We start from the raw sequence: 15175 nt of genomic DNA, 5'->3' as shown, positions 1-15175 counted from the left end.
TAAATACCACTATGAATACTTGTTCTTAAGTCTTGCTTGTCAGATGCCTTTGATAATGTCATGATATGACTTTGGCTTTTTTTTTTTTTGTCTGTTTATGTGGCAAGTTAGCTCCCTTTCCCCACTGCTGATCACTCTCCATGAAGAAGTTTTCATCACCTGGAGGCAGGGATGTGTGTTCTTTTATAGTGGCCTGGCATGGCTTCTTAACAACCCTTTGCACTGAGCTTGAACACAGGGGCCTTAAAGCCCTGCTACTAACCTAACTTTCCTGCCCCATTAGGCCTATGGTGTTAGAAATTGTAACATTCTGCTGAGATGTTTTCATTTCGTGTCTTTTGTTCAACCAGGATAGAAAAATAGAAACAGAAGGAGAAAAAAAAAAGCACAAATCTCCTTTCCATTTAGACTTATTAAATATTCAAGGGATCCCTCAAATATACTCAGCCTTGCTGTGGCTTCATTAAAGTGCAGTTGCATTGTGTTTTACGATGGAACAGGGGTGCAATATGCTTCCTGCAGTGGCTACCCACAAGCAAATAGATTGCTGCATTCCTCACCAGCCAAAGCTCAAAAGTAGCCCAAAGTCAAGAGTATTATAGTAATCAAGACCTCAGGTTAGGGGCCTGGATAATGATGGTAAAATCCACATCAGTGAAAAAGGAGGCCACAACTTCCTGTTCAAGTGCAGATGGAAAGAACACATAGCTATTTCTAGTCAAGGGTTAGTGCCCCTTATTGAAGAAGTCATTTCTAAAGACCTGCTTCAGAAAGTCTGCATGTCCATCAAGGGGTCATGTTTGCTAGAGACAGTATTGGAAAATGAGTAAGTATGATCAGTTGTAAGACTATGTCAAAAGGATAAATGATCTACTGTCTACTGTGAAATGATAAATGAAATATAACAAATAAAGACATCAAGGACACATATAAACCATGATTACAATGACTAAATGTATGTGGGCATGGGAAAAGATAAGAAAAAAAATCAGAGCAAACTGTAAAACCTATAACAATGAGCTTCACTGACTAATTATTGTACGCCTGGCCTTTTCCAAAGCATTAATTTATATTATTTTATATCATTCTTCAAAAAAAATCCAGAATTGTAGATATTTGTACACATTTATAGATTAGAAAATTTTAAGCAAATACTAAAAAGTGTGAGTGATGTACCCTGAACAGCAGAACGACCAATGGAAGGACCAGTTGCTATGATACTCACTGACCATCAGGGGGCAGACACTCAATGCAGGAGCTGCCCCCAGCCCACAGGCCCTAGGCCTGCCAAGGCAGGTGCCAGCAGGGGGAGGGAGGTGATTGCCCAAAGATCGGCCCTGATCACCAGCCAGGCCTAGGAACCCTACATGTGCACGTATTTCATGCATCAGGCCTCTAGTATCTCCATAAGAATATAAAACTAACTTCTGTTAAACTCTAGGTACTCAAAAAAATTAATAAATTAGAAAAGTAGGACAAAATAGGTACTTCGTACATTGCTTTCTCATGGTAAATGATGTTTGGTTGAATGATGAAAATATACACATAATTATCTCCTTTATATTCCTACTTTTCTTATACTGACATTAAATTTTTAAAACCTGCTTTGGACTATATTCCATGTTCCTCCCTACATGCAAGATTTTAGCCTTAGTTTGCAGAGCTCTCTCATATTGAAATGCACATTCTGAGTCATGCTGGAGTTTGTTTTTATCTGCTTTAGCTCAGATTGTGCCCTGTCTTCACAGAGTACAACAATTAGCCCAGAAGATTCAGTTTTGAAGGGGAATGTGCACTATACTTCTTGAGATGGGACTTTGAATCTACACAGGGGCATGCGATATTCTTTTTCACTAAGTCTTTTATAAAAACTGACGATATTTGAGGATCATAGCCCCTTAAGGTTTCAGGAGTCAACTTAACTATGTGGGCAGGATTTATTTGTATAGAGAACCCAATAAAAACAATCATTTAAAGGCATTAGTAATAAACTCACCTAAATTAAACTTAGCTTCTACATTGCTCCCCCCCCCCCACATACACACACACACACACACAAATACCAAATTCTCTAGAAGGAATAAAGAGAAATACATTTTTTTAAGAGTGAGGGAGGGAGGTAGAGAGAGAAAAAAATCAATCGGCTGACTCCCCCATGCACCCTGACCAGGAATCAAACCCACAACTTATCAGTGTGTGGGATGACTCTCTAAACAACAGAGCCACACTGGGGAGTATTAAAGGAACTACCTTTAATTTTAGAGTGTAGTAAGTCTTTCCTTCGTTCGTATATTCCAGAAATATTTCTTGTGTGCCTATGTATTGTTGGGCACATAAAATCCTAGGAAAGGAAGTGATGATCATCAATAAACTGATAGAATCAGGTCAAGTAAACAGGAGATAACAATTATAGACATGTGACCCTCAAAAGAGTAGTCTGTTAGCAAATATTAATAATATGAGTGCAAAAAAACTGAGAAGTAAACTTAGAAAGGACAGTCTTGGGCTTTCCAGACCAGTCTAAACAGGGGTTCTCAAACTTTTTAAACAGGGGGCCAGTTCACTGTCCCTCAGACAATTGGAGGGCCGGACTATAGTTTAAAAAAAAACAAAACTATGAACAAATTCCTATGCACACTGCACATACCTTATTTTGAAGTAAAAAAAAACAAAACAGGAAAAAATACAATATTTGTATTTGCATGTGGCCCGCGGGCCATAGTTTGAGGACCCCTGGAATACCACAAGAGTACTTAGAAGTGTTTTGCTTCTCATGCTCTCCTGAAAATTCAGGAAATTGGTGTTAGTGTAGTCCATAAAGCAAGTGAGTCAACACATGAGTGCTCCAATTTATTTATTTATTTATGTATGTATGTATGTATTTACAAAATGCCACTAATTATATTGGCCATAAGTTAACTTACCTCGCCACCTATTTTACATAGGATAGCCCTAAATACAATAATGGCCAAGTAGAGAAAGCTAGTGGGAAGTACAAAAGATCTAAACTGATTAAGAATCTAAGAGAGCTGGAATTCAAAGGGAATTTCTGGATTATTTTGTCTAATCTTTTTATTCATTTGTTCAAGCATTCACTCTCATCATCAAGGACAGAAAACAGGCTGTGCCTGGACTTATGAGTAAGTATGCTGGTGTGCCAGTACTATGCTAGGCATTCTGTGAGTTCAGGAGTTGAGGAAGTCAGTGGGACAGTCTTGTCTAATGAAGAGAAGGGTAGATGCACAGATGCTGAGATATGGCCTCCATCCCCAAGGAGCTTACAGTTGAGTGCACACATTAGAAATGAATGGTTATACCATAAGGAAGGACACCATAAGCTAAATAGATTGTTTGATAGAAGTTTCAAACAGGAGAAAGAATGTCCGTCTAACGTCATCCAGTTAAAAGTTTTATGGGTGCTATGGAATAAAAACACTAAATCCCAAAAATATAAACCCTAACACCACAGTTTGCCAGAGGAGAAAGCCAAAGAGGAAAGGCCTTCGTTCTACCTGTTAATCCAGTGATTTGCCTCAAAGCTATATGTGCGCCAGGATAAAAGCAGTAATGCAAATCCTTTCTTTCTTGCCAAATACCATACTCTATAGTTAAATTTTTGCTTTTTTAAAAAAAAAAATTGGGAAGTAAATGCTACTAAAGATGACTATCAAGTTAACAATTAGACAGTGGATCGTAGAGAAAATTAGCACATTTACTGGTAAGATGTCTTTGTCCTTTCAAGCTATCTTTTTCATTGACAAATATAAAAGTACATTTGTGTCATGTTATTTCTTCTTTTAGAGCATTATACATAGAACAACTAATAAAGGCTTTGGATAACATGAACTTCATGGTTTTGAGATATTTTTTGTTTGTTCAAAGTCATTTGGAGAAAATATATTTTTCCCATTTTAATAGTGTTGTTTTTTTTAAATTCAGAATCTTACCCTGAGATGTAGAATAAAAATGGATAATAACTGAATATGCCAGGTAGTATAGCTAGATGATATGAGTAGGTATAGTTTGGTACAGCTGTGTCTGATACAGACAGAGACAGAACAGGAGATCCCACAGACCTTTGCTTTGCGCTTACTAAGTGCAGGGCCTTATTCTGCATGCATTATATGAGTTAACTCCTCATTCTCTTAACAAGTCTACAAAATAAATGTTATTTCCAGCTAAAAGAAGTCAAAGTGAAAACAGGTATGTTCATTTTCTTTGGCTGCAATAACAACCAGCCACAAACCAAGTGATTTAAAACAATTGAATTTTATTCTCTCATCATTCTGCCTCCAGCTTCACAAGGCCTTCTTTATTAGGTGCGTGTGCTGTATATGTGTCCTCTCTGGGTATCAAATCTCCCTCTGCCTCTCTCATCACTGCCTACAGGACACATGCAGGACAGCCCCCATCTCTCCAGATCCTTACCTTAATCACATCTGTAAAGACCCCCTTTTTCCTTATTAAGTAACAACTACAGTTTCCAAGAATTAGGACCTGGTATATGGAGGTGCCATTTATTCAGCCAAATACAAAAGATTAGGTTTATGAAAAGATCACACCGTTTGTAATTTGTGGGCCCTCTCAGATGCTCAGTGTATAAATTCCATAGATCAATGATTGTTTTGCGGACCATTGTCAACCTCTGATTTTTAGGATGTTGCTGACTGTAAACTCATTCTAAGGTAATGGAAGGTTTTAGTTTTAGAACACATTGGATTTCAACTTGATTCACTTCATTCAAGTTTGGGATTTTTGAAGACCCACTTTTACCTCAGTGTAGTTTGTTTTTTATTATATATTTTTAAACCTTCTTTCAAGGTTTACAACTGGTATGAAAAGTGTGCTGACAGTGACTGTGAAAAACAGGTCCCACTGCCTGTCTGCCCAGCTTGAAAACCAGTGTGTGAGTCCTACCACGGCACCAGCACAGAGTAATAAAAAAACGGGGTTTGTTTTAATTTTAAAAACTTTTTCTCCAAGGCACATTTTGATTCTAATAGCAAGACCTTTTTTGGCTTGCTTTCTGAACAATTACTTCATGTAGTTTAAGAGTATTTTTATAAATCTTTACGCATCTTGTAATAAAGTGAAGAAAGCTTACAAAATAATGTGCTTGTTAAAACCATCCAGTGAATTCCACAAAAGTCATATTATTGTCATTAGTAGCACTTAAAATATTATGCTGTGATATTTTAATACTGATCTTCCCCAAGTCCAGTGAACCCCCCTGAAAGACCAGATGCTTCCATCAACCCCATGCCATAGAGAATGTGACAGAACCTACTGTTGACGTGATTTAACTTCCTTAGTGATAGCACTGCAAGGAAAATTAGAGGACAAACTTAATTTTATTCTGTGTAGGCAGTCTGATATTAATTATAAAGATGGTATAACTACCACTTTCTGGATAGATTCCATAATCAACTGAATAATAATTTGCATATGTTTAAGAATCTAGCTATCTGTTAAGTTCTGTGAATACTGATTACATATATATATGAATATATGTATTATGTACACATGATTACATATAATATGCATATATAATCTTATGCTTTCTTATAAACATCAGTGAAGATTTGACTACTTAGAGAAAACCTGTGAACATGGTATGAGCTGAGTGACAGCATGAAGTCACGGAAACAGGATGAACTGAGCTCTAAGGGAAGGACTTATTTTCTGGCGCTCCATCAATTACTGGCTACGGAATCTTGGCAACTTGGGTGATTGCTCTGAGATTCCATTTCTTCATCTATAAAATAGTGAGAACATTGACACCTACTTTATAGTATTGTTAATAAAATTATACTGTATAAAAATGGTATAGTCTCCCTAATTGATAAAGGAGACATTTGAGGTTAAGTAATTGCCCAGATATATTTAAGCCAAAAATTGTGACACCATCTGCTTGCCTTAGACTAAGGTCTTCCTTTTGGCTCAGCTTAGAGTTGCCTGAGGCAAAGAAGAAAGAATTCATTGCACACAGAATTGAGATTCCCACTAATTCTTTAAATGAATTATAGCAGAGGCATCCCCTGAATTCACAGTGCCAAAAACTTTGTATAATAAAGAATCTTGCTGGGGAAAATTTAAGGTCATGTTTATGTTTTAACCACGTGACTCTATAGCGTGACATTTATCATAAAGGGTTTGATCATGCTGCCTTTCTTTTTCTTTTCTCTAATTCCTAATACGACATGTTCCTTGCTGAAAATATGAAGGCTTCCCAGAATGTGTCCTGTACACACCTCCAACTGGAGCCAGGGATAGAACCCACAACCAAGATACAGGACCTTGACCAGGAATCAAACCCACAACTCTTTGGTCCATGGGGTGACACTCTAACCACTGAGAAACACTGGCCAGGGCTGTTGTTTTTATTTTTTTAATTTTTTTTACTGACCTATCTTCCAGTTCACTAATCTTGAGCCTTTCCTTTTGCTGAAAAAAAAAAGCTGCTAAATCATGAATTTAATTGTAGTTATTTTATTTTTCACATCTAGAATTCGGCTTTATTTTTTATAGATTCCAGTTTTCTGATTATTTTTTTATTTTTTTTATTATCACAAGTTTATTAGTCACAATTATTATCAGCTCTAGGTCTGTTATCTGCCGTAAATCTTTTTCCATTTTCTGTTTATTTTTAACACATAAATTTTCTAGAAAAGGTATGTAATTTCAGATAAGCACAGAAACTTTTACAAAGCTCTCCAAACAAGCTACCGAACCATCACTTCAGACATTTTCATGCCAGGCAGTATCTGTCTTCTAAATTCTCTCAAGTGAAAAATAATTTTCATATTTTAGTTAAAGAATGACAGATGTTAAAGTTTAGGCTTTCAAGAATTAGACACTAAGGCTAGTGTAGTACAAATACTTTATGACTTTAGTAGCTCACATTTGAGGATCTCTATATATTTTTCATGAGATAAACTTTTGGATGCCAATTTCTTTTACTGATGGTCTATACCCCTCTAGTAGCAGGAAAGAACCACAGAGGCATGTAAATACATTGATGATAAATCAGGGATTGTTTCTCCTAGTGGAGATTCAGGAGGAAAGTATTTTCCTGGGTTCTGACAGATAACCTCAAAAAAAAAAAAAAGAATAAATTTTTAAAAAACCCGAGACACACACAAGGAAATGAGGCATATTTTCCTGCTACTTAAAATTTTAGTTTGGTCATGAGTCAGATGTCAAGAAGTAACCTTAGAGGAAAATTCCTTTAATTGACAAGGATAATATTCTAAAAGTAACAATCATGTGGATGCAAATAGACACTATATTTGAAAATAAAGATTCCATTGGAGTAGTTTTGTTTTGGTACTCAGCTTATTAAGAAAATGGCTTAACTCACTGCTTAGTGAGTCATGTACATGGGTTAAAAGAGGTGAATGTAAGCTTGAGGTTGGAAACCAACAGATTTTATAGTGATGAAACTGATATTTCCTGAGATCCAGTTGGTAATTGGTGGTGGCACAATCATAATAGAAAAACATACTGTGTCTATGATACCTTGGCTTATGAAGTGCATGTACATCGTTATCTGAATAGTATTTTGTTTTTCATACCTGACCTCTCAGGGCAGGTAGGACAAACCCAGAAACAAAGACACAAGGACTCGTCTGAGATCCCAAAATTAAAATATGAAATAGAAATCATCCAATTTGAAATTTAAAACAAGCCTTCTATTTGTCTTCAAGAAATTTGCAATTTGTGTTCATTGAGCATTTACTACAGATAAAATAGTGAAGTTGGTGCGTGAGAAACAATCATAGCCAAGATGCGAAATCTCAGCGTTTCAGGGCTTCAAAGTCTAGTGAAAGAGAGGCCAAAATAAAAACATCAAACATATATTATGCTACAGTTTGATGAGATCTTTCACAGTGGAATGTACAGCATTTCACAAAGGCTACGTGAAAGATAACAAAACTAATGGGTGCCTTTCCTAGGATAGTTGCAGGATTATCTACAGGTAGTCTTGTAGAGCAAAAGAGAAAATGACGTCTCAGGTGGAAAGGATAGCATACTCAAAGGCACAAACAGAAAGCAGGGCTTGCCTAGTCAGGAGTAAAGGGAAATTGACATGACCAGATTACTTGTACAAAATGTGCATTTTGAGATGACATGTTGGTGAGAGGAGGTCAGCATGTCTAAAATCATAAAGGGACCTTCCATTTCCATGTCTATAAAATGGAGATCTTAGTGGCGACACCGATAGATACTACTACACTGCTCCAATATTCTGTCTTCAGGGTTACAGTAATGATTTGCCCAATTGCTGGAGATTCAGTGGCTTACAGCTCTCAGTGGACTTTTGCTGGGGAACTGTTCTGTGCTGCATGAAGCCTGTTCACCCATGACCAAGCCTCTAACAATTCTTGTCAACATGGGAGAATTCACCAGGCCCCCTTGCCTCTGGGACAACTCTAAGTGTCCATCTCCGCTCAAAAACTCCCTGTACAATTTGCTGCCATACTCTCCTGCCTGATCCTGCTTCCTTATTCCCACATGGTGCTAATCCCTAGTGCTCTCCAACAAACTTCCGAAATAGAAATCTGACCCAGGGTCTATTTTTCAAGTGCTTGAACCAAATTTCCCAATGTCGTTAAAAATATATAGAAATTATAAACATGAAAAAACATGTTACCTATATGAAACACTGCATAAACACTAAGTGTAAAGTCAGCTATTGGGTAAAACAAGTAGTAATTGTGAATAGCTGTAGAGGCTATTTAAGATGGTTGGCATATCCAACACAGCTGATAGAATATTATGTCCAAAGTTTTTTGTTTTAATCTTTTCAGCTAAATTTATAAAATTTCCACTAATTCTTTAATGAAAATCAGCAAAATAGCACTTGCAAATACTAAAAAAAAAGAAATTGTATGGAAGGGCCTTGGATAAAAAGCAATAACCTCCTATCTAACCCCCATCACCATCACAACACCATACACCCACCATCCAACATCCCATTTCTTACCTATAATCATTCTCAACAATTTTTTGTTTGTTCTTCTAAAGTTTCCTTCATAATGCTAAATTAAATCCTTACTGACCTTTTTTGATTAACAACAATATGTTGCCTCAATTTCCAGTTCCAAAAAGTGTAAAATTAACTCCATCTTCCATCTCCCCATTTTCTCCAAACTTCTCATAGTTAAAATGATATCTGACAGTTAAAATGATTACCTTTAAATGACAGTCTCAAACCTCTATCAATTGTTTTATAAATATAGGTAATATCTCTTTTTTGATATGCTAGATAAGGATAGTAGCAAGTTTCTCCTCCTTCCTCTTGTTTCCTTCTATGTTCATCTCCATCTGTACCAGTATATCTCCTAGTTGACAAGGACTGATATGCTCAGTGACCAAAATTCAGTGCTTTTATCATCCCCGGTATCAGGTCAAATCAAATAGCTGCCTCTTTTCTTACCTTCCACTGATTCTCAAAATCTTGCCATATTTTGGGTTGCTTCTTACTTAGAAGATACATATCTCTACTTCTCATCACAAAATTTTACTTTTATCTCTTTGTCTCTATTTTCCGGCATGGTTCCTGTCCACCCCTTAACAGCTACTTCAACCCCAAATTTAAATAAGCTTTTCTTTCCAGACACTACTCTTATGTTTTTCTATTCTATGTTTTCTCCACTATTCACATTTTGCGCTAAATAATACTTTGTCTTGGGCACTGTCTTCTGCATTACAGGATGTCCATCAGCATCCCTGGCCTCGCTCCCTAGATGCCAGGAACATTCTCGCTCCCTCATATGTGAACAACCACAAATGTCTCCAGATGTTGCCAAATGTCATCTGGGATTTAAAATCATTCCAAATTGAGTACCAATGATCAATAAAAATTACTGTCAGTAATATTGTAATAACTGTTTGGTGTCAGATGGGTACTAGACTTATTGGGGTGATAGCTTCATAGTGATATAATGTCCAATCACTTTGTTGTACACCTGAAACTAGCTGTGGTTGCATGATTTCATCTTTGGGATCTTCTCAATATGAATCCTAATGCTGACTAGAAGCATTAACTAACGATCAAAGAAGAAGGGTGTGAAAGATCCTAGTGGTGCTAAAAAAGCCCCAGCTCCTCACCCTGCCCATCCCCCAAACAGCTTCTCAGGAATTATAAAGGCAAATCTGGATTTCATTTAAGAATAGGAAATCCAACTTAATATCCTTAAATTCAAACCAGTAGTCACAGTGAGCACATTTTCACAACCTTTAATACTTCAATGGAGAGAAAACAGCATACTGGAAATCTGTAGAAGGCAAGTGACACTTTTTTTTTTTTACTCCCTTTCAGTCTAGATACTCAGAGAGGAACTTTAACCTATTTAATTTTAATACTTACAGTGTTTATTGTTTCCCTTCCCCAACACACACACTCCCTAAGGGAAGTTAGATAATTAACTCAAGGTCTTATAGACTAGGGGCAAATAGCTTTTTGGTTCAAGTCCATGTCTTCAGTTATTAGAATCCACTCTGCTATTCTGAATTTTAGTGAGGATGGATGATGACCTTCTTTAGGAAAGAGATGACCTTTTATATGCATTTGGGTATAGCCCAGAATATCCCATTTGGGGTAAGTAACTGTTTCTCTTTGCTTATCTACAGAGAGTTGTACTTTATGTACTTCTGCAGAGAGGACTAGGACAAAAAGATCTCTAACACTAATAAACTGCTACTGGCTTGATTACTGAGTCTTAACAAATCCATTTAAGAACATTATCTCTGATAAGAGTTTAATCTCCAAAACTTATAGGGAGCTCATATAACTTAACATAAGGAAGATAAACAATCCAATAAAAAATAGGCAAAGGACCTAAATAGACCCTTCTCGAAAGAGGACATACAGAAAGCCAAGAGACATATGAAAACATGCTCAAAGCCAACAATAATCCAAGAGTTGCAAATCAAAACAGCAATGAGGTACCATCTCACACCTGTCAGAATGGCTATCATCAACAAATCAACAAGTGATAAGTGCTGGCAAGGATGTGGAGAAAAGGAACCCTCCTGCACTGCTAGTGGGAATGCAGACTGGTGCAGCTACTGTGGAGAACAGTATGAAGTTTCCTCAAAAAATTAAAAATGGAACTTCCATTTGACCCAGTGATCCCACTTCTAGCAATATATCCCAATAAATCAGAAACACCAAATAAAAAGGATATATACACCCCTAAGTTCATAGCAACACAATTTACAATAGCTAAGAATCAGAAACAGCCTAAGTGTCCATCAGCAGATGAGTGGATTAAAAAACTGTGGTACATCTACACAATGGAATATTATGCTGCAGTAAAAAAGAAGGAATTCTTACCATTTGCAATAGTATGGATGGAACTGGAGAGCATTATGATAAGTGAAATAAGCCAGTCGGAGAAAGATAAATATCACATGATCTCACTCATTTGTGGAATATAATGAACAACATAAACTGATGAACAAAAATAGAACCAGAGTCACAGAAGCATTGAACAGACTGTCCAATTTATGAGTGAAAACGGTGGGGAGGGGGAGTGAGGGATTAAGAGATCAACCAAAGGACTTGTATGCATGCATGTAAGCATAACCCATGGACACAAACATAGGGGGGTGAGGGCATGTGCTGGGGGGTGGGGGCAGTAGGGGAGAGGTCAATGGGGGAAAAAGGAGACTTATGAAATACTTTAAACAATGAAGAATTTAAATAAAGAAAAGAACCTTATTTCTGATAAATGGATTCTCGTTTCACTATAGTGCAGAAGTGTGAAAGGAAACTCTTAAAGAGTGATAGCATATACTTTTGATTTCAAAGAATTAACATATATTTCCTACCTGCCACCTACAAGCCAGACTTTGTGTCAGGTTTATATAAGCATAGTCTCTGTATTAGTTTCCTGGAGTTTTAGGACCAAATCACCAAAAAGAAGGTGACTTAAAATATCAGACATTTTCTTTCACAGTTTGCAAAACCGGTGCCAGCAGCACTCTCTCTGAAGGGTCTAGAGAAGGCTCCGCCTTGCGCCTTCCACCTTCTGGTGGCTCCAAGCTTTCCCTGGTTGTGGCTGCATCTCTCTAATCTCTGATTCTGTCTTCACATGACCTTCCCCTCTGTCTGCTTCCTTTCCTCTCTGTCTCTTAATAGGGCATGTGGCATTGAATTTAGGGTACACCTAGATAATCCAGGAGGATCTCAGCCGGAAATCCTTCATTTGAGTACATCTACAGAGACCCTTTTTTCCAAATAAGGTCACATAGGATCTAGGGTTTAGGGCATGGACATAATTTTTTTTGGGGGGGGGCACTATTCAACCCACTACAGTAGATTGCCTAGTGTAGCTTACAGCTTAATAGGAAAATTAAGTTAAGTAAAAAAAGATGTATAGATGATATGGCAGAATTCTATTTAGAAAAGCGGTTCTCAACCTGTGGGTCACGACCCCTTTGGGGGTCGAACGACCCTTTCACAGGTGTCGCCTAAGACCATCGGAAAACACATATATAATTACATATTGTTTTTGTGATTAATCACTATGCTTTAATTATGTTCAATTTGTAACAGTGAAATTGGGGGTCACCACAACATGAGGAATTGTATTAAAGGGTCGCGGCATTAGGAAGGTTGAGAACCACTGATTTAGAAGACAATGAAGATATAAAGGAGTGAAACACATCTCTTGCAGGGATTCAAGAAAGGCTTCACAAAGAAGGTATTCCTCCAGCCTCGTCTGGAACTAACAGAAGAATGAAAATATAGAAGCATAAAAGTAGTGTGGGCTTCTGAAGCAGAAGTAGTACACTATATTCCATCAGCTACAGATGTGTTTTGTTTGGCTCACAGAATATTTGCCTACACAATATTTAATGAGCACTTGAATGAATTGCCAACATTTAAATCCCGGCACATCTGACACAATAATCATGGTGTCCTGTTTCTTTTGAGAAAGTGAAGTATCTGGCAGTGTTGGACCTGTATTAGTGCAGGACACAAACCATCTGAAGCTGAGAGCAAGTACTGCCTTTGGATGGGACTTGTATGTTTTGGTTTCAAAATATCCCCACAATTGCCTCTCATTTACATTATAATTATGTCAAGTGTCATTTGTTGCTGTTAATGAACTTGTGCTATTTTCTAATGATAATTAGGAGTAAAGACATTTAATTTTATCTGTCTTTGTTAAAAGTAGGAACATAAATGGTAGAGAGAGATTTGTGATTAAAAAAAAAAGTGAGAAACCATTCTTGTATAAGGAAGGGAAGATTTTCTTTTTCTTCAAAATGCGAAATGTGTCTGAAGTGAAAGAAGAAGTTTTTTACTCTTGAACACTTCATTCATTTATATTCCCTGTGCATTTGCTTCTGGGGCATTTAAGCTTTCAACTCTTGCCTTTACATCTTAGATCTGGGAGGATATGTTGATAAGTAGAGGGGTTTCTACTATAGACAATATGATCAACTACAGTCTTTGTTGCTCTGAGGATCTGTCAGCAATCTGCAGGCAACGAAGTATCATAATTTGTACCCATCCATTTTTCCCCAAACAACTCTTCCTATTGACATATTTAATATTGGGCAATTTGATCCTATTTATCCCTATTAAATTTTCTCTTGTCCTTTCCAGTTCAAGAATCCAACCTGTTGAGATCTTTATGAATCTTCCAAGACATAACCTGACTTTCTCAGAATTATGTAGCAGCAAATTTATCTTCATACAAAGCATCGATAAAGATGTTGCAGGATGATAACCACTACAGCACACTGTAGACCCAAGTCCCACCCTATCCTTCCTGTTTTCAAGGTTAATGTGATAAACTTTGTTGAATTCTAGGCTGAAAAAAAAAGTGAGATTAAAACTGAAGAGAGAGAGAGAGAGAGAGAGAGAGAGAGAGAGAGAGAGAGAGAGAGGATACAGAAATTGGGAGAGATCGAGAAAGATTAAGAATCACCAACATCAATGAGGATCATTTGATATTGTTTGTTTGTTTGTTTATTGTTAATCCTCAACCTAGGATATTCTTCCATTGAATTTTAGGGTGAAAGGGAGGGAAGGGGGAGCGGGTAGAGAGAGAGAAACATCCATGTGAGAAAGACACATGGATTGGTTGCCTACTACACCAGCCTTGACTGGGGTCAGGAATGGAACCTGCAATCCAGGTACATGCCCTTGACTAGGAATTGAACATATGACCCTTCTCTGCACCGCCTGATGCTCTAACCACTGAGAACAATGGCCAGGGTGTGATATTGTTTATTTTTAATAAAGGCATTTGACTTCCAGTGATTTCTCTTTTATTAATGAGTCCTCACAAACAATGCACTTAATTTTTTTTTTCTAGAAATGTGTTGAAATCATCAATCCTTTGCCTGGTTTACAGTTTCTGAAAATGGATACTTTCTTTTTCAAAAAGAAAATTTAGAAAATATTTATATAACAGCAACTTTAACAAGTTTGTAAAATGCTGCTTTATGAATTACAATACCCTTTATAGTAAAATAAATCTAGCTTATAACAAATATTTATTAGATGTTCATTTTATCAAAGTATTAGAAAGTTAATCCTGACCTAATATATATTATATTTAACAGCTGCACTTATTTATTCAAAAATAATTTTAGAAGTCTACTTATTGTAGGATATGATAGCATCTACACTTAATTAATTCAAATAACTCAAATAATTTTTTCCAAAAAAATATTATTATATTGGTAAAATAGTCAGTTTACAAAAGATTGGTGGCTAGAACAGAGTTCCACAAGTGAAAATACTGATATTGGCTCTATAATACTTATAGAAAAGATTATTACAAACATCAGAAACATTCTTCATCAATTCTGATAGCTGAGACTTTGGACTCTTTAACTTCAATTCTACCCATAAAACTGACACTTACTAGGTATGTATACTTTGGCACATTTCTTTAAGCCTTTTTGGGCCTTACCCCTCACTTTCATTAATGAGATAACACTTTATATAACACATTCCTATAAGATTAAAGGGAAAGTGGTAGATTTAAGGCACCTTTCATAGTGCTTACCATACAAAAATAGCTCAATAAATGTTTCCTCTCCATAATAGCTAACCTAATGAGTGAATAAGACTTCAATTACCCACTATTTTGCATTTGAATAATTCCTGTTACTTGTAAATGAGGTAGAATGTAATATAAAATCA

This window comes from Myotis nattereri, assembly GCF_964212035.1.
Source record: "Myotis nattereri genome assembly, chromosome: 1".
Classification (NCBI taxonomy): domain Eukaryota; kingdom Metazoa; phylum Chordata; class Mammalia; order Chiroptera; family Vespertilionidae; genus Myotis; species Myotis nattereri.
The sequence above is the reverse complement of the archived record's forward strand: the minus strand, read 5'-3'. Positions refer to the sequence as shown.